Source organism: Sycon ciliatum, chromosome 13 (assembly GCF_964019385.1).
Source record: "Sycon ciliatum chromosome 13, ocSycCili1.1, whole genome shotgun sequence".
In the NCBI taxonomy this organism is placed as follows: domain Eukaryota; kingdom Metazoa; phylum Porifera; class Calcarea; order Leucosolenida; family Sycettidae; genus Sycon; species Sycon ciliatum.
Window position 1 is genome coordinate 24,633,697 of NC_088655.1, and position 24,971 is coordinate 24,658,667.

Sequence of the window (24,971 nt, forward strand, 5' to 3'; positions counted from 1 at the left end):
TCTGCCGAGAATTTTTGTTATGCCAGAGGCGCCGGTATACCTTACGCGTACGACGAGAAGCAGTGCATGAACCAGCTTTCCACCCAGTTAAATGGAACCTATGGTCGCAGACTATATTTCTGGGCTATTGTAGAAATTTTTGATGGAATTGTTCCCCACACGCTTGGCTATGATGGCATAAGCGGGAATTTTACAGGGGACAAATTTAATGTAGCCTGCATGGACTATAGAAGTAAGTCCAGCAAATATAACTTGCACATATTATTTGAGTTTCTTTGTTTTGTGCTGAAGGGTCCTCAACGGACTATAACGATATTGCCCTTGGAATGATATAAAATGGGCTGACCACTAATATTTCTTCCATTCTATAAAAATATCTAAGAAAGGGTTTCCTCCCCACACTGGAGTTCGAGGTTTTCCGCCGACTTGACTTGACACTTGACTCGGTGGAATAGTGCGAGCTCCAGTGTCGGGAGTCACCCTTTCTTACAAATCATCGCCGAAGTCGCAACCACAATTTCATAACAATATCTAGCAGGGAATAAGCAGGGAATATGTAGAGTCCACTACCCAGGTAGGGCAAGCTTCACTTGAAAAGTCGCTGCGGCATGACGAAATGCAATGGGGCACCAGTAAATGCCTTGCTGTGTACATAATGTGCATAGAACATACAATCATTTGCCTTAGGTTTCATGCCCTGAAGAGTGTAAAAACAAAAATCATGAATTATGACGTTCATGTATAAAATGAACCAGTAACCGTGTAACAAAAAATTATTACCCTTTTAACGACATTTCTTGGTCTGACGCAAGTATCGTTAGAAGGGAAGGTCGACTGCAATTACAATAATAATAATTTGATAACCGCAAGACCAGCTGAATCGACATTTGTGTACTTTATTCATGCAATGTAAAACAGTGGAGACGATGTGTAATAACACGATGAAAGTATGAAGAAATGGTGTAGAGAAAAAATTAAGGATTCAAAAACAAATGTTCAGTACTCAACTCAACTTGTCATATGTTCAGTACACCCAACTCCACTTGTCATATGTTCAGTACACCCAAATCAACTTGTCATATGTTCAGTACACCCAACTCAACTTGTCATATGTTCAGTACACCGAACTCAACTTGTCATATGTTCAGTACACCCAACTCAACTTGTCATATGTTCAGTACACCCAACTCAACTTGTCATATGTTCAGTATACCCAACTCAACTTGTCATATGTTCAGTACACCCAACTCAACTTGTCATATGTTCAGTACACCCAACTCAACTTGTCATATCTTCAGTACACCCAACTCAACTTGTCATATGTCCAGTACACCCAACTCAACTTGTCATATGTTCAGTACACCTAGCTCAACTTGTCATATGTTCAGTACACCCAACTCAACTTGTCAGTCATATGTTCAGGACACCCAACTCAACTTTTCATTTGTTCAGTACACCCAACTCAACTTGTCATATGTTCAGTACACGCAACTCAACTTGTCATTTGTTCAGTACACCCAACTCAACTTGTCATATGTTCAGTACACCCAAATCAACTTGTAATATGTTCAGTACCACCAACTCAACTTTTGATTTGTTCAGCACACCCAACTCAACTTGTCATATGTTCAGTACACCCAACTCAACTTGTCATATGTTCAGTACACCAAACTCAACTTGTCTTATGTTCAGTACACCCAACTCAACTTGTCATATGTTCAGTACACCCAACTCAACTTGTCATATGTTCAGTACACCCAACTCAACTTGTCTTATGTTCAGTACACCCAACTCAACTTGTCATATGTTCAGTACACCCAACTCAACTTGTCATATGTTCAGTACACCCAACTCAACTTGTCATATGTTCAGTACACCCAACTCAACTTGTCATTTGTTGACTACACCCAACTCAACTTGTCATATGTTCAGTACACCCAATTCAACTTGTCATATGTTCAGTACACCCAATTCAACTTGCCATATGGTCGGTACACTCAACTCAACCTGTCATACGTTCAGTACACCCAACTCCACTTGTCATATGTTCAGTACACCCAACTCGACTTGTCATATGTTCAGTACACCCAACTCCATTTGTCATATGTTCAGTACACCCAACTCAACTTGTCATTTGTTCAGTAAACCCAACTCTACTTGTCATATATTCAGTACACCCAACTCAACTTGTCATATGTTCAGTACACCAACTCCACTTGTCATTTGTTCAGTACACCCAACTCAACTTGTAATATGTTTAGTACACCCAACTCAACTTGTCATATGATCAGTACACCCAACTCAACTTGTCATATGTTCAGAACACCCAACTCAGCTTGTCCCATGTTCAGTACACCCACCTCAACTTGTCATATGTTCAGTACACCCAACTCAACCGTTTATATGTTCAGTACACCCAACTCAACCTGTCATATGGTCAGTACACCCAACTCAACTTGTCATATGTTCAGTACACCCAACTCAACCGTTTATATGTTCAGTACACCCAACTCAACCTGTCATATGGTCAGTACACCCAACTCAACTTGTCATATGTTCAGTACACCCAACTCAATTTGTCATTTGTTCAATACACCCAACTCAACTTGTCATATGTCCAGTACACCCAACTCAACTTGTCATATGTTCAGTATACCTAGCTCAACTTGTCATATGTTCAGTACACCCAACTCAACTTGTCAGTCATATGTTCAGGACACCCAACTCAACTTTTCATTTGTTCAGTACACCCAACTCAACTTGTCATATGTTCAGTACACGCAACTCAACTTGTCATTTGTTCAGTACACCCAACTCAACTTGTCATATGTTCAGTGCACCCAAATCAACTTGTAATATGTTCAGTACCACCAACTCAACTTTTGATTTGTTCAGCACACCCAACTCAACTTGTCATATGTTCAGTACACCCAACTCAACTTGTCATATGTTCAGTACACCCAACTCAACTTGTCTTATGTTCAGTACACCCAACTCAACTTGTCATATGTTCAGTACACCCAACTCAACTTGTCATATGTTCAGTACACCCAACTCAACTTGTCTTATGTTCAGTACACCCAACTCAACTTGTCATATGTTCAGTACACCCAACTCGACTGGTCATATGTTCAGTACACCCAACTCCATTTGTCATATGTTCAGTACACCCAACTCAACTTGTCATTTGTTCAGTAAACCCAACTCTACTTGTCATAAATTCAGTACACCCAACTCAACTTGTCATATGTTCAGTACACCAACTCCACTTGTCATTTGTTCAGTACACCCAACTCAACTTGTAATATGTTTAGTACACCCAACTCAACTTGTCATATGATCAGTACACCCAACTCAACTTGTCATATGTTCAGTACACCCAACTCAGCTTGTCCCATGTTCAGTACACCCACCTCAACTTGTCATATGTTCAGTACACCCAACTCAACCGTTTATATGTTCAGTACACCCAACTCAACCTGTCATATGGTCACTACACCCAACTCAACTTGTCATATGTTCAGTACACCCAACTCAACCGTTTATATGTTCAGTACACCCAACTCAACCTGTCATATGGTCAGTACACCCAACTCAACTTGTCATATGTTCAGTACACCCAACTCAATTTGTCATTTGTTCAATACACCCAACTCAACTTGTCATATGTCCAGTACACCCAACTCAACTTGTCATATGTTCAGTACACCTAGCTCAACTTGTCATATGTTCAGTACACCCAACTCAACTTGTCAGTCATATGTTCAGGACACCCAACTCAACTTTTCATTTGTTCAGTACACCCAACTCAACTTGTCATATGTTTAGTACACGCAACTCAACTTGTCATTTGTTCAGTACACCCAACTCAACTTGTCATATGTTCAGTACACCCAAATCAACTTGTAATATGTTCAGTACCACCAACTCAACTTTTGATTTGTTCAGCACACCCAACTCAACTTGTCATATGTTCAGTACACCCAACTCAACTTGTCATATGTTCAGTACACCCAACTCAACTTGTCTTATGTTCAGTACACCCAACTCAACTTGTCATATGTTCAGTACACCCAACTCAACTTGTCATATGTTCAGTACACCCAACTCAACTTGTCTTATGTTCAGTACACCCAACTCAACTTGTCATATGTTCAGTACACCCAACTCAACTTGTCATATGTTCAGTACACCCAACTCAACTTGTCATATGTTCAGTACACCCAACTCAACTTGTCATTTGTTCAGTACACCCAATTCAACTTGCCATATGGTCGGTACACTCAACTCAACCTGTCGTACGTTCAGTACACCCAACTCCACTTGTCATATGTTCAGTACACCCAACTCGACTTGTCATATGTTCAGTACACCCAACTCCATTTGTCATATGTTCAGTACACCCAACTCAACTTGTCATTTGTTCAGTAAACCCAACTCTACTTGTCATATATTCAGTACACCCAACTCAACTTGTCATATGTTCAGTACACCAACTCCACTTGTCATTTGTTCAGTACACCCAACTCAACTTGTAATATGTTTAGTACACCCAACTCAACTTGTCATATGATCAGTACACCCAACTCAACTTGTCATATGTTCAGTACACCCAACTCAACTTGTCATATGTCCAGTACACCCAACTCAACTTGTCATATGTTCAGTACACCTAGCTCAACTTGTCATATGTTCAGTACACCCAACTCAACTTGTCAGTCATATGTTCAGGACACCCAACTCAACTTTTCATTTGTTCAGTACACCCAACTCAACTTGTCATATGTTCAGTACACGCAACTCAACTTGTCATATGTTCAGTACACCCAAATCAACTTGTAATATGTTCAGTACCACCAACTCAACTTTCGATTTGTTCAGCACACCCAACTCAACTTGTCATATGTTCAGTACACCCAACTCAACTTGTCATATGTTCAGTACACCCAACTCAACTTGTCTTATGTTCAGTACACCCAACTCAACCGTTTATATGTTCAGTACACCCAACTCAACCTGTCATATGGTCAGTACACCCAACTCAACTTGTCATATGTTCAGTACACCCAACTCAATTTGTCATTTGTTCAATACACCCAACTCAACTTGTCATATGTTCAGTACACCCAACTCAACTTGTTATATGATCAGTACACCCAACTCAACTTGTCATATGTTCAGTACACCAACTCCACTTGTCATTTGTTCAGTACACCCAACTCAACTTGTCATGTTCTGTACACCCAACTCAACTTGTCATATGTTCAGTACACCCAACTCAAATTGTCATTATGTTCAGTACACCCAACTCAACTTGTCATATGTCCAGTACACCCAACTCAACTTGTCATATGTTCAGTACACCTAGCTCAACTTGTCATATGTTCAGTACACCCAACTCAACTTGTCAGTCATATGTTCAGGACACCCAACTCAACTTTTCATTTGTTCAGTACACCCAACTCAACTTGTCATATGTTCAGTACACGCAACTCAACTTGTCATATGTTCAGTACACCCAAATCAACTTGTAATATGTTCAGTACCACCAACTCAACTTTTGATTTGTTCAGCACACCCAACTCAACTTGTCATATGTTCAGTACACCCAACTCAACTTGTCATATGTTCAGTACACCCAACTCAACTTGTCTTATGTTCAGTACACCCAACTCAACTTGTCATATGTTCAGTACACCCAACTCAACCGTTTATATGTTCAGTACACCCAACTCAACCTGTCATATGGTCAGTACACCCAACTCAACTTGTCATATGTTCAGTACACCCAACTCAATTTGTCATTTGTTCAATACACCCAACTCAACTTGTCATATGTTCAGTACACCCAAATCAACTTGTTATATGATCAGTACACCCAACTCAACTTGTCATATGTTCAGTACACCAACTCCACTTGTCATTTGTTCAGTACACCCAACTCAACTTGTCATGTTCTGTACACCCAACTCAACTTGTCATATGTTCAGTACACCCAACTCAACTTGTCATATGTTCAGTACACCCAACTCAACTTGTCATATCTTCAGTACACCCAACTCAACTTGTCATATGTTCAGTACACCCAACTCAACTTGTCATATGTTCAGTACACCCAACTCAACTTGTCATATGTTCAGCACACCCAACTCAACTTGTCATATGTTCAGTACACCCAACTCAACTTGTCATATGTTCAGTACACCCAACTCAACTTTTTATATGTTCAGTACACCCAACTCCACTTGTCATATGTTCAGTACACCCAACTCAACTTGTCATATGTCCAGTACACCCAACTCAACTTGTCATATGTTCAGTACACCCAGCTCAACTTGTCATATGTTCAGTACACCCAAGTCAACTTTTCATTTGTTCAGTACACCCAACTCAACTTGTCATGTTCTGTACACCCAACTCAACTTGTCATATGTTCAGTACACCCAACTCAACTTGTCATATGTTCAGTACACCTAACTCAACTTGTCATATGTTCAGTACACCCAACTCAACTTGTCATATGTTCAGTACACCCAACTCAACTTGTCATATCTTCAGTACACCCAACTCAACTTGTCATATGTTCAGTACACCCAACTCAACTTGTCATATGTTCAGTACACCCAAAACAACTTGTCATATGTTCAGTACACCCAACTCAACTTGTCATATGTTCAGTACACCCAACTCAACTTGTCATATGTTCAGTACACCCAACTCAACTTTTTATATGTTCAGCACACCCAACTCCACTTGTCATATGTTCAGTACACCCAACTCAACTTGTCATATGTCCAGTACACCCATCTCAACTTGTCATATGTTCAGTACACCCAACTCAACTTGTCATATGTTCAGTACACCCAACTCAACTTGTCATATGTCCAGTACACCCATCTCAACTTGTCATATGTTCAGTACACCCAGCTCAACTTGTCATATGTTCAGTACACCCAACTCAACTTGTCATATGTTCAGTACACCCAACTCAACTTTTCATTTGTTCAGTACACCCAACTCAACTTGTCATATGTTCAGTACACGCAACTCAACTTGTCATTTGTTCAGTACACCCAACTCAACTTGTCATATGTTCAGTACACCCAACTCAACTTGTCATATGTTCAGTACACACAACTCAACTTGTCATATGTTCAGTACACCCAACTCAACTTGTCATATGTTCAGTACACTCAACTCAACTTGTCATATTTTCAGTACACCCAACTCAACTTGTCATATGTTCAGTACACCAACTCATTTAGCCTGTGTACGTTTCAACACCATTCTACCGCCGATATGCTGTGTAAATTGACATTGTTGTGCTTCGTCTCATTTTCAACCTTAACCGATTTGAGAAATGATTGTACAAAAGGACTCATCAGATTTACAAGTCCCTTCGTCTCTTCGTATGGTAATATGTTTCCCTTTGTTTAAGTCTCGAGTTCATTTCTGTCTCCATGGCAACTGACCTATGGGTACACTTCCATTTGTTTGGTTTCGTTGCAGGTGGACATCACTATGTTTGTAACGGAGGAGTGCTTTTTATGCACACGCGGGACTTAGTGGATTACGAAACTGCCGAGAATTTTTGTAAAGTCAGAGGCGCCAGTATACCTTACGACGACAACGAGCAAAAGTGCATGTACCAGTTTTCCACCCAGTTACGTGGAACCTATCGTGGCAGACTATATTTCTGGACTACTGAACCAGGTTCTTATAATTATGTTCCCAAAAAGTTTGGCTATGATGGTTTAAACAGGCATTCTGCTCGGGACAAATATAATGTAGCCTGCTTTGACTATAGAAGTAAGTCCAGCAAATATAACTTGCACATATTATTTGAGTTTCTTTGTGTTGTGCTGAAGGGTCCTCAACGGACTATGACGATATTGCCCTTGGAATGATATAAAATGGGCTGACCACTAATATTTCTTCTATTCTATAACAATATCTAAGAAAGGGTTTCCTCCCCACACTGGAGTTCGCGGTATTCCGCCGACTTGACTTGACACTTGACTCGGTGGAATAGCGCGAGCTCCAGTGCCGGGAGCCACCCTTTCTTACAAATCATCGCCGAAGTCGCAACCACAATTTCATAACAATATCTAGCAGGGAATATGTAGAGTCCACTACCCAGGTAGGGCAAGCTTCACTTGAAAAGTCACTGCGGCATGACGAAATGCAATGGGGCACCAGTAAATGCCTTGCTGTGTACATAATGTGCATAGAACATACAATCATTTGCCTTAGGTTTCATGCCCTGAAGAGTGTAAAAACAAAAATCATGAATTATGACGTTCATGTATGAAATGAACCAGTAACCGTGTAACAATAAATTATTACCCTTTTAACGACATTTCTTGGTCTGACGCAAGTATCGTTAGAAGGGTAGGTCGACTGCAATATCAATAATAATAATTTAATAACCGCAAGACAAGCTTAATCGACATTTGTGTACTTTATTCATGCAATGTAAAACAGTGGAGACGATGTGCAATAACACGATGAAAGTATGAAGAAATGGTGTAGAGAAAAAATTAGGATTCAAAAACGTTTTCGTACAACACTCATCAGGAATCGTCGTTGTACTAAAGGACAATGAAACAAAATTGAACTATTATAGAAAATCTAAGTTAGCGAAATAGCACTAAGAACAACAGCAGTGAAATTTACACGTGTGAATCTTAACAATGAAAGCGAGAGCAATAACGAATGTGTGCCAACAATAAACTTGCAAATGGAAAAATGAACAAACAAGAGAAAGAATGAAGGAAAGACAAAGTGATAACGCATAACAGGAGTACATTTCATCTAGAACATTAACGGCCAAGCTTGGCCGCACCAAACACAACACGTTACTTGAACAATTTCAACCCAATTATACTATCTTTCTGTACACACAAATTAGGCTTATACAGACCAATCTAGCTAGAAAATGATTGTACACTGAAGACTTGCTACCACGAAACCTACGCACAACACTAACATTCTCACCAGCACTCTCACTATCACTCTCATCATCGCTCTCCGACTCACTGCTCACTTCGCCGTCCGTTGCATCCTCCGTTTCCTCTTGGCTCTCTCTGTCTCGTCCATCCCGTACCCTGCAGGCACGGTGACCAGGTGACTGGCGTACGCAGGAGCACGTGACCGCTTGTTCAACCATGTTCGATTGGGAATACAGGAGGAACGCTGCATCGCAGACTTTTCGGACCAAAACCAGTCGACTCAGCGTCCAAAAGACTACAACATATGGGCCAATCGCGGTCATCCGTGCTTTTATAAGAACGAAATGGCGCTTTTAGTGACATTTTGCATACAAATCCCCATCTAGTAGGGCGCAGTCACCCAGTTTCGGTGGAAGGGCGCGAGTTCGATTGGGATTCAAGTAGGAAGGGAGCGTCTCAGCTTTCTCGGACCAAGACCATTCGACTCAGCACCCCGAAGACTACAACTGGTGAAATTTTAATTTTTGCCTTAACTTCCCCTTTAAGGAGTTAGAACTTCGGCCAGGTTTCTGGCCTTTTCCCATTGTTTATAATTTGCCCTGGAAGCCAGTATCGATTTGTTATCAAAACCCACGATTTATCCCTTCTTTTTTGGCCTTGTTGTTATGAATGCTGTCTGGTGACCATGAAGTTGTGAGTATAAATCCCAACAAATCTTCAAGTCAAAATTTTTTTCATTTTTTCATTGTTTTGGTGATCAGGCTGGTGCAGGACAAAGAAAGTGGCAGCGCCAAACGACTTGTTGTTGGAGCTCGCGTTTCCTGCCGAACTGACTGACACTTGACTGGCTCACGCCGTGTGAAGTTGTAAACACACACACACACTGAAACCGTGTGTGTGAACACGGAAGTCATTGCGCTGTAGCTACGTGTTGTTGAATACCCCGGCACATCGATCGATCGATTTCTGTTTGACAATTATTTTAGTATTTGAAGATCGCCAACTTATTTGAATGTAGGAGTCAACGCCGTCTTCTATCAGCTATCACAGGCATCTGCTTTTCTCAAAATGTCGACGAAATCACATGGATAGCTTTGCCACATCAAGGCCTTGGGAATGAGTCTGTGTCGATGCCGTTTTCGTCACATCGTGAGAGTAAAATTGCATCCGCGGCAGCTCAAAGAATCTATTTGGTCACAAAACGAATTGGGACGCATCCCGCTCATCAAAAATTACCACACTTTCGACATGTCCTCGACCAGCTCCTCTCTGACTCCATATCGATACGAGGAAGAACTCGTTTGTTCTAAACCAGACGAACATGCATGTACGAGTACCGACGTCAGTGAGTTGTCATTTTCATGCCTTCGCGCGGAATATTTCTTCGAGTTCTTCGAGCGCTCATACGGTAAGACGGCAAACTCCCCGGGCGATCGCCAGGATTGCTAATCGTTTGGAAACTGACTACGTATAGATAGGGATTTGTATGGAAAAAGTCACTAAAAACGCCGTTTCGTTCTTATAAAAGCACGGATGACCGCGACTGGTCCATATGTTGTAGTCTTGTGGCCGCTGAGTCGACTGGTTTTAGTCCGAAAAGGCTGCGATGCAGCGTTCGGTCCTTATTCCCAATCGAACATGGTTGATTGAGCGGTCGCGATAGTTTAAACAAGTCACTATGGACTCAACATGGACCCCACGACTATGCAGGTTCACTGTACAGTGTTCACCGAGCGTTGTACTAGTACTAGTACGACGGACGTGGGGCACGCAACTCCTGTGCATCATACTAGTACGACGGGCGTGGGGCACGCAACTCGTGTGCATCATACTAGTACGACGGGCGTGGGGCATGCAACTCGTGTGCATCATACTAGTACGACGGGCGTGGGGCACGCAACTCCTGTGCATCATACTACACGGGCGTGGGGCACGCAACTCGTGTGCATCATACTAGTACGACGGGCGTTGGGCACGCAACTCGTGTGCATCATACTAGTACGACGGGCGTGGGGCACGCAACTCGTGTGCATCATACTAGTACGACGGGCGTGGGGCATGCAACCCGTGTGCATCATACTAGTACGATGCTCGCGCTAAATAGGTGGTGTAGTGTGTGTTCTCTCTGTTGTGGACCTACCATCATATTTAATATCCATAATGATCAATGGCCACACCTCTGGCTGCTGGATGCTAGCCCGGTGCTAGCCTATCTCCGGCCTTCGGCCGAGTGCTGATGGATATTAATAACAGAATAACAGAAAAGGCGTAATTTGTATTTTGTATTTTATTATATTTAAGGATTTCCCAAAGGCTTTGAGCCTGTCGAGGGGATCTCCTGCAAGAAGACGGTAGGCAATTCCATAGCATTGCAGCTTTGTTGGAAAAGAGGGAAGAAAAACGCACACCGTGATAATATTGATGTTAAGTTTGTTTGGTCTTCTTGGACTTGAAGACAGTGAAAGGTGAAAATGTTGGAGGTGTTCTGGAGATAAATGGATAAGTTTAAATAGAGTAACAAGAGCTGATGCTTGTCTGCGAAAGTGCAAGGACTTTAAGTCACAAAGGGCATTTAACTGGGGTTTCGTTTCGCATCTATCTACAGTGCATTTCAAAACTAAAGACGCGTAGGGTTATTGAAATATTTCAAATTTGGCTGGAACGTTTTGAGAATAGTTTTCGGAATATTGCTCAGGATCGCTCCACAATTACTCTCATATAGTTTCTAAAGGATTGGATAACAGACGCCCAATTTGGAAAAATGTATGCACAAAGTGATCACAGATTTTATGTGGTATAGATGCTGGCATAACGGTTTTTGCCTAGGTACGCGTCTATAGTTTTGAAATGCATGACTGTACATTGACTTTATGTACGTAGCAAATACTTCCTAGCTATTCTGGCTTGGAAATATTTAAACGCTCCAGCTCAGCTTTGGTGATGGCATAGGACCAGGCCGAGGTGGTGTGATCCAGGGCGGGTCTGACTAAACCTGTATATAGAAGTAGAAAGGCTATGGGGGCGAGATGCCGTCCCATGAAGCATAGCAGATTAACACGACGTTGGAAGGTTTTCAGGATGGTCTGAAGGTGGACGGTGTTGGACTGGTCGGGTGTTAAATACACTCTAAGAATCTTCGCTGCTTCAACGATGGTGATAGGTTGGGAAGAGAGCTGGATAGGGTGGTCGTTACTGTAGTTACGGATCTGAGTCGTTTAGACTGGTGAGAACTCTCCACCGCCGTTGCTGGCCCATAGTTGGCAGGTAATGAAAACAGATGGCGAAAGAGGCAGCTTGCTAAGCTGGCCAGGCTGTGCAAAGATTATGGTTGATTCGGCGAATGGAGTCGGCAACGATTGCCAAATGAGAGGGTAAAGGACAAGCTAGCCACTAGACACGAGATCCTGAAAAGGGGACTTAGTGTCGTACTGGAAGAGGTTCAGCAGCAAATTCATGCTACATCCGCTGGGATCAAGCGCTCCGATGAACGATGCCGGCAGTTTCGACAGAATGGAACCTTTGAGAGAGACCAGAGACAAATCTACTGTGAACTTCAAGGGGACGGCACTACACCCGCCAAACCATCAGATGGTACCTCACTTGACTCACAAAATGCTGTAGCCTTCTAGCAAGGCATATGGTCCTCACCCGTGACCTATGATCAACAAGCAGAGTGGGTGACCACTGTGGAAAGTGACCTCCGAGAAGTTTAACCCTTTCACTACCCATTATTTTCGCAATTGAGTCAATTCACAGTCTACAAAAATACTTCGCCATGCGCCAGATATGCACCAAGGAGTGAAAGCGATAGTTGCAGTCGATAGCCAAGGTCTTTCTCAAGACATAAACCCCTCATCTGTAATAATCCGACAATGTTTGAGCGTGAGACGAAATATTTAGTGATTGCCTATTGCATCGATCCACATGGATCGATATTTGAATGGCTGGTAGTGAGAGGGTTAAGGACAAGATGAGGTGTGCATTTTCATCATGCATGTGCAAGAGTTTTAGCCGGCATGCCGTACTGGAAGGTGCCAGGCCCAGATGGTGTTCAGTGGTACTGGGTGAAGAAGTTTACCTCTTTGCATACTGCAATGGCCCGAATGCTTAACGCATGCCTGCAGGATGCCGAAGTGCCAGCTTGGATGAATCATGGTCGCACAGTTCTGATCATGAAAGACCCTGGCAAGAGCGGTGTAACCAATTACCGACCAATTACCTGCCTTCCAGTCATGTGGAAATTATCCTGCAGCATTCTGAGCAAAAAGATCACAGTCCATCTTCGGGCGTCATCTCTGCTACCTGATGAGCAGAAAGGTTGCAAGCGTAGAACTTATAACACTAAAGATCAACGTTGTGGAGGACAGTAAGCATCGCAGAACCAATTTGGTTGGACAGCTTGTATACGTTTTTATTCGATGTTTTTTGGGGATTCACTATGCCTACAATAGATCATAGTTTGCGGCGATGTCACGTATCAAGCCTGTTGCCAAGTGCTGCTGTCAAGGTCCACAGACCCCAGTTGCATAATAGAACCGTAAGGATAAGTGTGAAGAAGAGGTTGGTGCGACTTTGGCGATAATTGGGGAATTGTGTGTTTCTCCCTACGTGGGAGCGTGCGCGATTCCTGCCGACTTGAATTCTCACTTTACTGACTCACGACTGCCATCCAGAGCACAATAGAAGTCCATCGAAACTTCCACTCGGAAAACCTGAAAGAAAACACCACTCCCCGCTAAAGGATAAGTATGGTAAACATAAACATGCTAGATATCAAAGTGTCTCTTTCAGGGTAGAGTGCCAAATGCTCGGTTAGCAGCATTGCTACGGTTTTCCATGTCACTTCCAGATCCCAAGCTGAGACTGCCGAGTAGTTTCCTCTTTATTCATGGCTCATCATCCTGGGAAAGTTTTACAAATTGTGTTTTGTTAGATTTAATCTCAAGTCATCCTGGGCGAAAATTGGTTCACATTTCGCTGCAGCGGCCACCACAGCCTCACGATGAGTGTCATGTATTGTGGTGTCCTCTGCACACTGTGACAAATGAGTAGGCAGGCATGAAGGGGAAGTGCAGGCTGCTCTCACCTGCCTCATCGCACCTTCTGCGTAGACAATGACATGGCATGATACATCGGGTCTCTCTGACCTACTCCGATATTGGTCAAGAAGGGAGCTCTGAGCTGCCGAGCAATCTTCACCCTAGCTGTCGTGTGGGAGACTAGTAATTTAATCATTGAGGTGAGTGCACCCGAAGCGGACATTTGATCGAGCGCCTTGCTACGGTTCACTGTGTCGAATGCACCGCTCAAATTGAGTAATGCTGCCGAATACTTCCAGCAAAGTAGCAAAGCTCTTTGACACATAGACCGCACCCAGAAAAGCCCATCAGCCGTTGAGCGACCTGGTCTGAAACCAGCTTGTGACTCGTCCACAAATTGCTGAATATTAGTGCTAATTTTCTTTGTGATTACGGTTGTAAGGACTTTCCGAACCACTGACAATAGCATTACTGGTCTGTTACTCTTCGGGGCTCCTTTCGGTTTGCCATTTTTGTATTTTGGCACAATAATGCCAGTTGTCATTTCTACTGGGCAATGCTGTAATTGGCGAATTAGATTGAAAAATGAGGACACCCAGCCAGCTAGAATGTCAGAACCTGCATGAAACATCTCACTGCTCATGCCATCCTTACCGACTGCTCCACCTACGTTTTGCTTCTGTATCGCTGCACGAACGTCTTCTGTTGAGAAAGGCTCATCATCCCCGACACCAGTCGCCGGCTGATGAACCGGTTTATACGACATGTTGGCACTGTAGACAGTTGATGAATGATAGTCACTAAACTTCTGGAGATTCCAACCAATGTCTGGGATGATCCCTCCATCCATGCTCCTGGCGAGCTGTTGACACTGTGACAAGAAACGTATTGCCTTCAAGTCAGCCTCCACAGTGGCTGTGGAGGCTCAGGCTTTGAGCTGCCTGGCGGTGCGGACTTATCCATGATAGGCAGGTAAATACTCGTCAGAATAGCGTGATGCGCTTCCAATATCACGCAGTATTCTTATCTGTACATGGAAGCAACAATACCCAACGCAACATAACCAGAAAAAAACGTGAAATACTTGAAACACTCATCAAAGCCTATTTTTGCCCTTTGATCTCTGTTGCTAGTTTGTAAGAAGCCTACTTATCCAGACAAGACCGGGTCTTACAGCAAGGGTGTATTCTCCCAACAACAATGGTTGAACACGCTGACTTTAACATGTATTACGGGATATGAGGTTCACGGTAACCCGCAGGTGACGTGCTTGAAAGCTCCTTTAGTTACTAGTGTGCGGCCCAAATGCGGTAAGCTTTCTTGTGTGGTTTTGAGATTGCAAAATCAGTGTTACATCAGTATCCCCGTGAGCTTGTTCCCAGCAACTGACTGATTTGGGTGCATGTGTGTTAATTTCATTGTTTGAAAAAAAATACGAAATACAATCGGACGTGCTTCGAATAGACAGCATCGCCATTCCATTGTTAACCATGCACCTCAGTATGGATAGAGCTATATCATACTCACTGATGAGACCTTAGTTGTCGAAACAGCGTTGAAAATCGGCTTTGCCCCGAGGAGTGTATAACCAGTTTAAACGGTACTGTCTTGTAGTATGAACAATGAAGCAATTCCACCTCCTCCACATACGCTCTACGGCCGACAATGACATCAGCAACATTACTACAGGTTGTATATACATGTACTGACAGATATAATTTCCTCCAGGCAACGCTGTTTGGATCACTAAGGTCTGATCAGTGAAGGTTGAGAATAGCGAATGGCTAGAATTAATTTGAAGTGACAGGCAGGATGTGCTAAGTGCTTACACATGGAGAAAAGGTGCAAAATACTGCGGACATCATCGATACTTAAATAACAGATTCTAGCACTTCGAGATACAACCATGTAGCATACTGAAGAACGGGGCGACAGTTCAGTCCTTTGCGCTCCAACATCGCACTGCAAGTACGCAAGAGGCCCCCGGCCTGGGGCATTTGCTGCATGAATTCACTTACCACCATACAGAACTGTCATCGCATGGTCGGGCGAAAATTCTGCTGTTGTCTCCATTTGTATAATTACGGTTCTCGTATGGTGTCACCCTATTAAGTATTAGTATGAACACTAGTATGTAAACTTGTAAAACCAAATACCTCTAGGGTATTATAGATTAGCAAATCTGGTTTTAGAGTTTTTTTTTTACCAGAGCCACGTAAACCCGTCATGTGTGAGCCATGAATAAGGGGAGTGGTGGCGTGGTCAGGGATGCTCTGCCGACCTTGGGTCTCGCCTTCATCACAACCAGGCGCGCCAATAGAAGAGAGAGAAAGAGAGGGAGGGAGAGAGAGAGAGTGACAGACAGACAGACAGACAGACATACAGACAGACATACAGACAAAGACAGACAGAGAGAGATAGAGAGAGACAGACAGACAGAGAGAGAGAGAGAGAGAGAGAGAGAGAGAGAGAGAGAGAGAGCTTAGGTGTTTAGGTCAGAGCAAGGTTTGCCCAGTCGAGCAAAGGGAATGTGCATTACACATGCGTGGCACGCTTCACTTGGAAATACACAGATATCCATGGAGATAACGTGGTGCCTTTTCGTCTTTCAGTTTTGAAAAACATTTCCTTGATTAATTGATAAACTTTCATGTCTCCGTCAGTTTTTAGCGAGGCAGCAATATTAATACGAGGTCAGTGTTCATAAGCAAAGTGAACTGTTTGCCTGAATCATGCAACTTTCCATGACGAAAATCCCATTCACTGCATCACTGCTTCCCTCATTCCAGGCCACGAGTTCCCAACTACCTCTGGGTCGCAGCACGGCAGGAAAAAAGCCCTTCTGCTTCCAAGCAGGAATTGAACCTGGTACCCTCTATTTCTCAATCATGGTCTTGGACCGCCCCACTATAGCTACCTGCTGAGGTGGGGAAAGCCTCCGTACTCAAACACAAGGATGTTGTGTATCCCACACCTTTCCCCCATCAAGCCCTACAGCAACTCTGCGCTCTCCAGAGGGCCTCTCCACTGTTTGCAAAAGTGGCTGTAGTTCTGAGCGCAGGTTTTGAATTGTTCGGGGAAGTAGCATATAAACCAACCAAACAACCCACCAACTATTTTCTATATGTTGTCTCTGAACTGTGTTGCTGGTAGCCAAGATATGTACAAAACCAACTGTAACAAACGGAGCTTTTTTGAAAGGTTCATTGAATACCATAGACAATCAGCTGGAGGGAACGTGTGACAATGGCTACACACCCTCACCAGTGCTTAAGGCGACTTGCGACCGTTATGGCCAGGTGACTGTGGTGGGCAAATGCGGTAAGATATCCTGCGTGTTTCTGATTGAGATTGTATAGTGGTGACAATTGATGTGAGCCTTAATATTTAGTTTAACTTTTAGTAATGCAATAAATATAACTAAATGCGCACTCATATCACAACTATGGGGACGAATAATGTATTCCAGAACGTTTTCTTGTCACAATTATCAATGGAATTCGTAACTAAAGAGCCAAAGTCTGCTTTTTTCTATATATATCACACAAGCAGTGACTTTCCGCGTTTTGTTCAGCGTGTGTTGGAGGTGCGAGCCCCGGCAAGTATGCCCGGTTGATTGGCCCAACCTAACTGTGCTTCCGGATAAGATCTGGGATTCTTTTCCAAATCGACAGCACATCCTTTCAGTGGCTGAAAACTCCAAGACATGACCGAGGAACTCCCAACGTGGCAGGCAAGTCTCGAGCCAAATCGGTACCTAGTTGCAGATGTAGTTTGGGTGCTAGTTTCTGAAAAGACCAAAAAATAGAGATTCACTGGCCAGAAAAAGTCACTTCAAATAGCTGTATGGTGTAGACCAGGCTGAATAGTGACGGTCAATTCGTCAGCCTTGCAAGCTGTTGAATGGTGCAATCCCGGCACAAGTTGCTATGGCTTCTGCCGCAGCATTGCTATCATCGCCTCCGGCGATGGGCGTCAAAAGGTCAAAGGTGTGTGTGTGTGTGTGTGTGTGTGTATGTGTGTGTGTGTGTGTGTGTGTGTGTGTGTGTGTGTGTGTGAAAACTGCGAAGGAAGAGTCAACATAAACTATTCTCTTAGCATTCACACACACACACACACACACGCACGCACGCACGCACGCACACATAATTATATTATTGCATAAGTTTATATTTGAAACTCGGATGTTGAGCCATAAATAAATGTAGAAAGTAAAAGGGCATAGGGATACAAGTTAAGGAGGCTCCAACCCTTTGGGGGTGATTTTTTTTCTTCATAAACCCTCTCCTTTTTGTGGATGAGTGTGCTCTATATCATCCCATGTTACTCCACAAAAAAATTCAGGGGGTGTTTCCGCGGAGATAAGGCTGTTTGAGGTGTATTTCTAGGGGTGGGTGTATTTATCGATTTCGGCCTAAATTTGCTTGTTTTGGGGTCATATTTCAGATTTACCAGTTGTCTGGCTTCTCTTTGTGATTGCAAGTCCTTGCACACATCACAGTGAAGCATTTGAGCAAGAAAATCTGGCAATCAGCATTGACTACTCAGAAAAATAGTAATTTTGGTACAAAAATGAACTTCGCAGAAATGCCCGTCCGCAAAGTACAATTGGGTGCACAGCTTCATATTTTCTTCATGGACATGCCCTTTTTATTTTATTTTTGGGATCCTCATACTTCATAGAAACTAGAAATATATAATTTTAGGGGGGTTACCGTGCATTTTAGATCTCCACAAATAAAAATAGGACAGAAAATTGGCCGATTTTCCACCATTCTTGGAATTGCTATTTTTCAGGTAAGGTGATCATTCTATGCATTCCTTGTGGTATTACTCCAATTTTTTGTGTCAAAAGCATTGAATGGTCCCCCAGATTGTTATAGTATACATGGAGACTAGATGAGGCCATGGTTCCTGGGCTTTTTAGCCCTTGATCTGGATATCGGCATGATCCATGCACAACGTTATTCATGATCCAGGCCGAGGCCTACTGACCCTGAGCGCAGTTCAGACCAGCTTTGTATCACAACTCTTGCAATATTTCACTCCTAGTATTTCTCATAAAGCAACAGGCAAAGAGCTTGAGGAGGATAACAATTATTATATTCTGGGGGGGGGGGGGGGGGCAGTTTCATGTTTGTAGTACATGTACAATGTAGATGCAGGTTCAACTCAATATTGGCAATGAACGACTGCTAGTAATTGTAGCACCCATTAGGTATAATCATAACACTATTCCCAATGACATGGAACAACCACAAGTGTATGTGGGTGCATGCGCATTGCACACATTGATACATACATGTACGCTTCCATGCACATGCTCAGAAACAAGTACCCCTTGCACACACAAATACATGTACGTCATATACGCGCACCCGCAATAGCATACACCAACATGCAAAATGCATGCTCTTGAGCTTAGTTACCATATTCTGCTGTCCATGCACTTGTGCACACGTTCGCGCGCGCGCGCACACACACAACATGCACTGCGCGCGCGCACACACACACAACATGTAGGCTCACACGCGTGCCTGCGTATGTGCATGCACATAGTGCTTATGGGTACAGGTGCATGCATTCATCATAATAGAACTGGTGCGAGTAGTGTAGGAATATTTTCAAATCACTGGTGCTGTACAACACAACATTTACAAAATACTTCACACTCTGACAATAGAGAATAGTACTGCAAAACAACATACTCAATTTTCAGTGCTGCATTTTATTCAAGTGGACGCAGGTGATGACTTACTGCTGGCGACGTTGGCAGCTGACAGGTCACAGCTTTCGTAAATAGCCCAAGTCACTGAGCAGTAGCTCACCAACGATTTACCACTCACTCAAGACTGCAATGTTTTCAGCGTAGCAATATATTTCGCCACTTGAGAATTAGAAGTGGATCCACTTACCAGAGTCTGTGCACCCACTTCAATCTCTCTCTCCAAAACGCGCTTACAGTAGGTTTTGGTCCCTGGTGTTACACAGCCATCGAGACGCTTGGCTCCGTTCTCCTTGATCATTTTTTCGTCGAGCAAAATTGTTCAGGATCTCGAGAAATCGAGCTGTGAAGTCAATTTCTTGCTCACACCAGCGATACTTTTGAAAACATGCCTTGATACCCACTGACACAATGGAAGAAAAAACAACAGGAACCCCGATGGGGCCCAGGGAAGACTACAGGTGAAGAATGAAACAATATTCTCTGATAAGACTGTCGATCGTGGAGTTCAAATTTTAGTAAGTTGAGATGGGAATTTCCCAACTTTTCGCACTTATCGGCAAAAACAAGACTTTTGCCTGCAAAAAACAGAGTGCAAGACCGGCTGCGCAGCGCAGAAGGTTGGAGCCTCCTTAAGAGTAACTCTCCATCACTGTAACTTGATACTACATACAGTCGGAAAGTGCAATAACTAGGCACACAACTGACAAGAGTACTGAGACATTCGACGTCCTGACACCTAGCTTCAACACATCTCCGTAGCGCTAACCGACAGCCTTCCAACTTGGAAGGTTCAAGGTTACGGAAAGACCAAAGAGGGGAAGGCAAGCGCAACGAAAACGAGCAAAAGCTACAGTCCCAACGGAACAAAGAATGTCGATTGCTACTGGACGATGACGAGACCAGTACGAGATTTGACAAAGCGGTCTAACTACAATTCGAAGCAGCAAAGCAGCACACCACCCAACTTGGGTGGGTCATACATATCAAAGATAAGTAAAGAAAGGGGAGCTTTGCGAAAACGAATTGTACAAGCCGAAAGCCAAACTCCTACGGTACTCCTCATGCATGACAGAGTAATGGACTAGTTGACTACAAAACAAGTTGTTTCACACGACGTACGTTTCGCCGTATGGTTCGTGGCGGCTCATCAGGTGTGCAGTTTGAAACTCGGATGTTGATCCATAAATAAATGTAGAAAGTAAAAGGACATGAATACGAGTTAAGAGTAACTCTCCATCACTGTAACTGGATACTATATACAGTCAGAACCTTGAACCTTCCAAGTTGGAAGGCTGTCGGTTATCGCTACGGAGATGTGTTGAAGCTAGGTGTCAGGACGTCGAATGTCTCAGTATTCTTGTCAGTTTTGTGTCTAATTATTGCACTTTCTGACTGTATTTATTATCCAGTTACAGTGATGGAGAGTTACCATTATGTCCTTTTACTTTCTACATTTATATAGTTGGTGAAACCATTCTTTTTGACCTTTGTAGTTATATTATTATACCACACCGTTTTTTATCTATGTTTCGCGTCCCCGCGCGCATGTATTTCAAAGACGGAGTTTAAAAAAAGAACATTTTTTTTTGAAAATGCAATACAAATTTAATGCAAACCCGGAAAAACCGGAAAATGTAACTCAGCTGAGTCAGCTCACACACGTGTACATGTAGATGTGTGTGCAAAAAGCTGGGCCGCAAGTCACACAATCATCATTGCCGCCTGTGTTTGGGACACATGCATGGCAGAGTGGACAGGCGCGGCGGAAGCAATTGTTGATTGGTCCGGCCAAGTTTTTTCGTCAGCACAGCACTTGCGCACGTGTGACACAACACAACGTCTCTTTGCTCATCGTAGGTCAACGAAGACCATGTCTTGAAATATGACGCCTGACAAGAGCGCTTCACCACTGTCTTTTTCCCAAATTCCCGCCGAGGAAACGCGAAGGAAGTGGTTGGGTGGACTGGCACTTCTGGCACAGATATTTCGCTGGAAGAAGCAATAGCTGCTAAGCATGCACTGCAGCTAAGCTGACCAGACAGCGAGAAAAATTTGAAAAACTACTTCGTTCAGTAAAAGAATCTGAAGCACTCGACGAAAAACCCTCAAGACTACAAATATACCTAAGGCCACCCCCCCCCCCCCCCCTAAGGCCACGCCATTTTTTTCTATATCACATTGTGTTCATTCCTCCGGGGATAGCATCCGTGACAGCCCATGTCCCTAAGGCCACGCCATTTTTTCTATATCATATTGTGTTCATTCCTCCGGGGATAGCATCCGTGACAGCCCATGTCGAAAGTTGAGATTCAAGTAGTGCCGGAGTACGATTTTTCGTGCCAAAATCAGTAGAGGCGCCAAGGATTTTTATACGTCGTTTTCGAACAGTGAAATGTCGCGGAGTACGGAACTTATGTGTTTGCCGTCATTGCCTAGGTTACAATCGCAAACACGTCACATTCTGGCGCTATGCTTTTTATTTTGAAAATTTGTACCGAAATCAAAACTTCCCGCTGAAAATCGATGTTTCTCGTACCAAATTTGTGCGCGAAAAATCTTTCTGCACCCGATAACTACTGTATCAGCATGTGAAGTGCAGCTAGTTCTGCGGACAACTGTGGCTTCAAGAATAGTCCAATCAGCGTTGAAAATCGGCAAAATTACCATACGAAACATGGTTCGTATGAAAGTCAGTCCACACGGATTCTCCGTGCCGAAAAATCGTATGGAGCACTCCTGGAAACATTCGTACCGCCCATACGGATTTTGGCACAGAAAATCGTATCCCGGAACCTCTCTAATATAATTATTAAAAACAGCGTAGAGCCCAATATACTGCCCTGGGCTGCACCTGCAGAGATTGTGTAGAGAGAAGAAATCTACTAGCCGACTAAGCACTGGAGTGAACGGCCATCGCTAGCTATGAAGAGTGCCAGTAATTCCGGACCTTGTAGAGGAGGCTCACGTGGAACACCCGGCCAACGCCCACGGCTATATCAACTGCGAGAATTCGTGCCGCACTGCTGGCTTGGCCAACGATGCCCACCCAGGCTTTATGAAGTGCCTGTAGTGCGTCTGCCGTACCAAGACCCTTACGAACCCAAACTGGTGGGGAGTGAGGAGCTGCTGGCGTTTGAGAGGGGTCATCATTTTGACGATTGACTATAGTTGCCATGACTTTCCATGACACATTATGCATCAGGGCCTGCTCTAGACATTCAACACAGCCCGGCCAGAGTGTACCTGGCGCATGCAGGCCAGCCGGGTCAAGCCGGGTCAGATCATCCGGCAGAAAAACAACCAAAACGCCTGCTCAAAACGCTGGAAAACAGAAAGGCGAATTTATTATCGTAAATCGGAAATTTTAGAGAACAAGGCGAACTATCAAAGTCCGCATCGCGACCAAATCCACCGCCGCTCGTCTTCCTATCGGAAATGCGTCTTGCACAAAGCGCATGACATGGATAGACTGGCATGGTCGTAGTCCAGCCAGGGTCGACCTTTCTTCCAAGAGTCTTGGAAAGCGTGAGTTCTTTTTCTCTTCGCTGCGGGCTCCATCGTCCAAATCACCAGTCGGCTGAAAACTTGCAACTGTGTCAAAAGCTATAGCCAAAGTTACGCTTTTGACTGCCTGCCCCATCGACTTTGAATGTCCTGACTTCCTGCTCGCCGCTAGCTGGCCAGATCGCGCTCGAACCAGTTGACCCCAGTTCACCTCAGTTCACCCCAGTTGACCCTAGCTGAGTTTCTGTCGCTTGTAGACTGTAGTGTGTAGATCTACGGTTGCGCTAGATTTGCAACAGATCGGGTCCGCGAGTCGCAAAATACCGGTATTTTAGGAATCCATTGTCAGCTTGAGACATTTTTCAGCCGGGTCAGACTGGACCCGGTGTTTTCTGCTCAGCCAGGTCGTGCAGTTCCCCAGCCGGGCGCATGACCCGGCTGACCCGGCCCTCCAGCAGGCCCTGCATCCGTGCTTTTATAAGAACGAAACGGCGTTTATAGTGACTTTTTCCATACAAATCCCTATCTAGTAGGGCGCAGTCACCCAGTTTCGGTGGAAGGGCGCGAGTTTGATTGGGAGTAAAGGAGGAAAGGAGCGTCTCAGCTTCCTCGGACCAAGACCATTCGACTCAGCACCCCGAAGACTACAACTGGTGAAAATTTGATTTTAGGGTATACTTCCCCTTTAACAATGTTGCCAGGGATTCACAGAGCATGTTCAGCACTTGGAAATCACTGAGTTTGTTTTGTGGTCATCTGGTCTGGCTTTCCGTGGGCGAGGATTTGGTGGATTTGGCTATCTAGCACAGGAGCAAGCTTCGTTTTTTGTTTGTGTGTGTGTGTGTGTGCGTGCGTGCATGCATGTGTGTGTGTGCACGCGTGCATGCCTGTGAGTGCATGTGTGTGTGTGTGTGTGTGTGTGTGTGTGCATATGTGTGTGTGTGTGTGTGTGCATATGCGTGTGTCTGTTTGTGTTTTTTTCTGGTGGCAGTGAGAGATGCGACGTGGTTCGGGCGAAGGTCAGGCTAACGCCGATGCCAACGCGAAAGGGCTGATGATGATGATGATGATGATGATGATGTGAATGATGTGAAAGATTAAGATGATATCTACCACGGTGTCACCTAAACATGTCTCCACAGCCTCCTGCCCACACCATTCACGTTCACACACCTTGCTCATAACACCCTGCCCACACCAGACATATCCATTTACATTGCGCTATTATCACACTGCTAGCTCTACAGCCTCCTGCCTACAACATCCACACGCATTGTTCACCACCTCCTGCCCACACCAGCCACACACTTCGCGCTCACACTGCACTGCTAGCCCCTGCCTTCAACAACCACACACTCTGCACACAGCCCTTTGCCTAAAACATCACCGCTACTGCGCTAGCCCCCACAGTCTCACACAGCTTTTTATACCACCCTCTCCTGGCATATATACCGGCATGGTCGGCACCCGATCTTCATGTTGCCTGATGATTGCGTAAGCATGAAACTTAAAGTAGCAGCAAACAAGCCTTGATTGTCCTTGTTGTTCTGTTGTGATGATATCTAGTAGATATTGCAACATACTCTGCAGGTTGTATCTGCTGCTCGCTATGCTTAGTGTCCCGTCTGCTTACCTCAACCAACCAACAGTAACCATGGTCACTGTATAGTGATGGGTGATAGCAACAGAACCGTAGAATACAACCCTATCTCACATGCCTAGACTACATTTGTTAGAAGGCGTTTCTTC

General features: G+C 44.0%; 1 long non-coding RNA gene across 1 annotated transcript; it reads left to right on the forward strand.

Annotated features, from left to right (window-relative positions):
* Positions 1 to 17,246: 17,246 nt before the first annotated feature.
* Positions 17,247 to 24,750, forward strand: LOC135829979 (uncharacterized). Its single transcript, XR_010555962.1, has 2 exons — positions 17,247 to 17,311; positions 24,214 to 24,750. It is a non-coding gene; the product is annotated as an uncharacterized LOC135829979 (long non-coding RNA).
* The last annotated feature ends 221 nt before the right edge of the window (positions 24,751 to 24,971 follow it).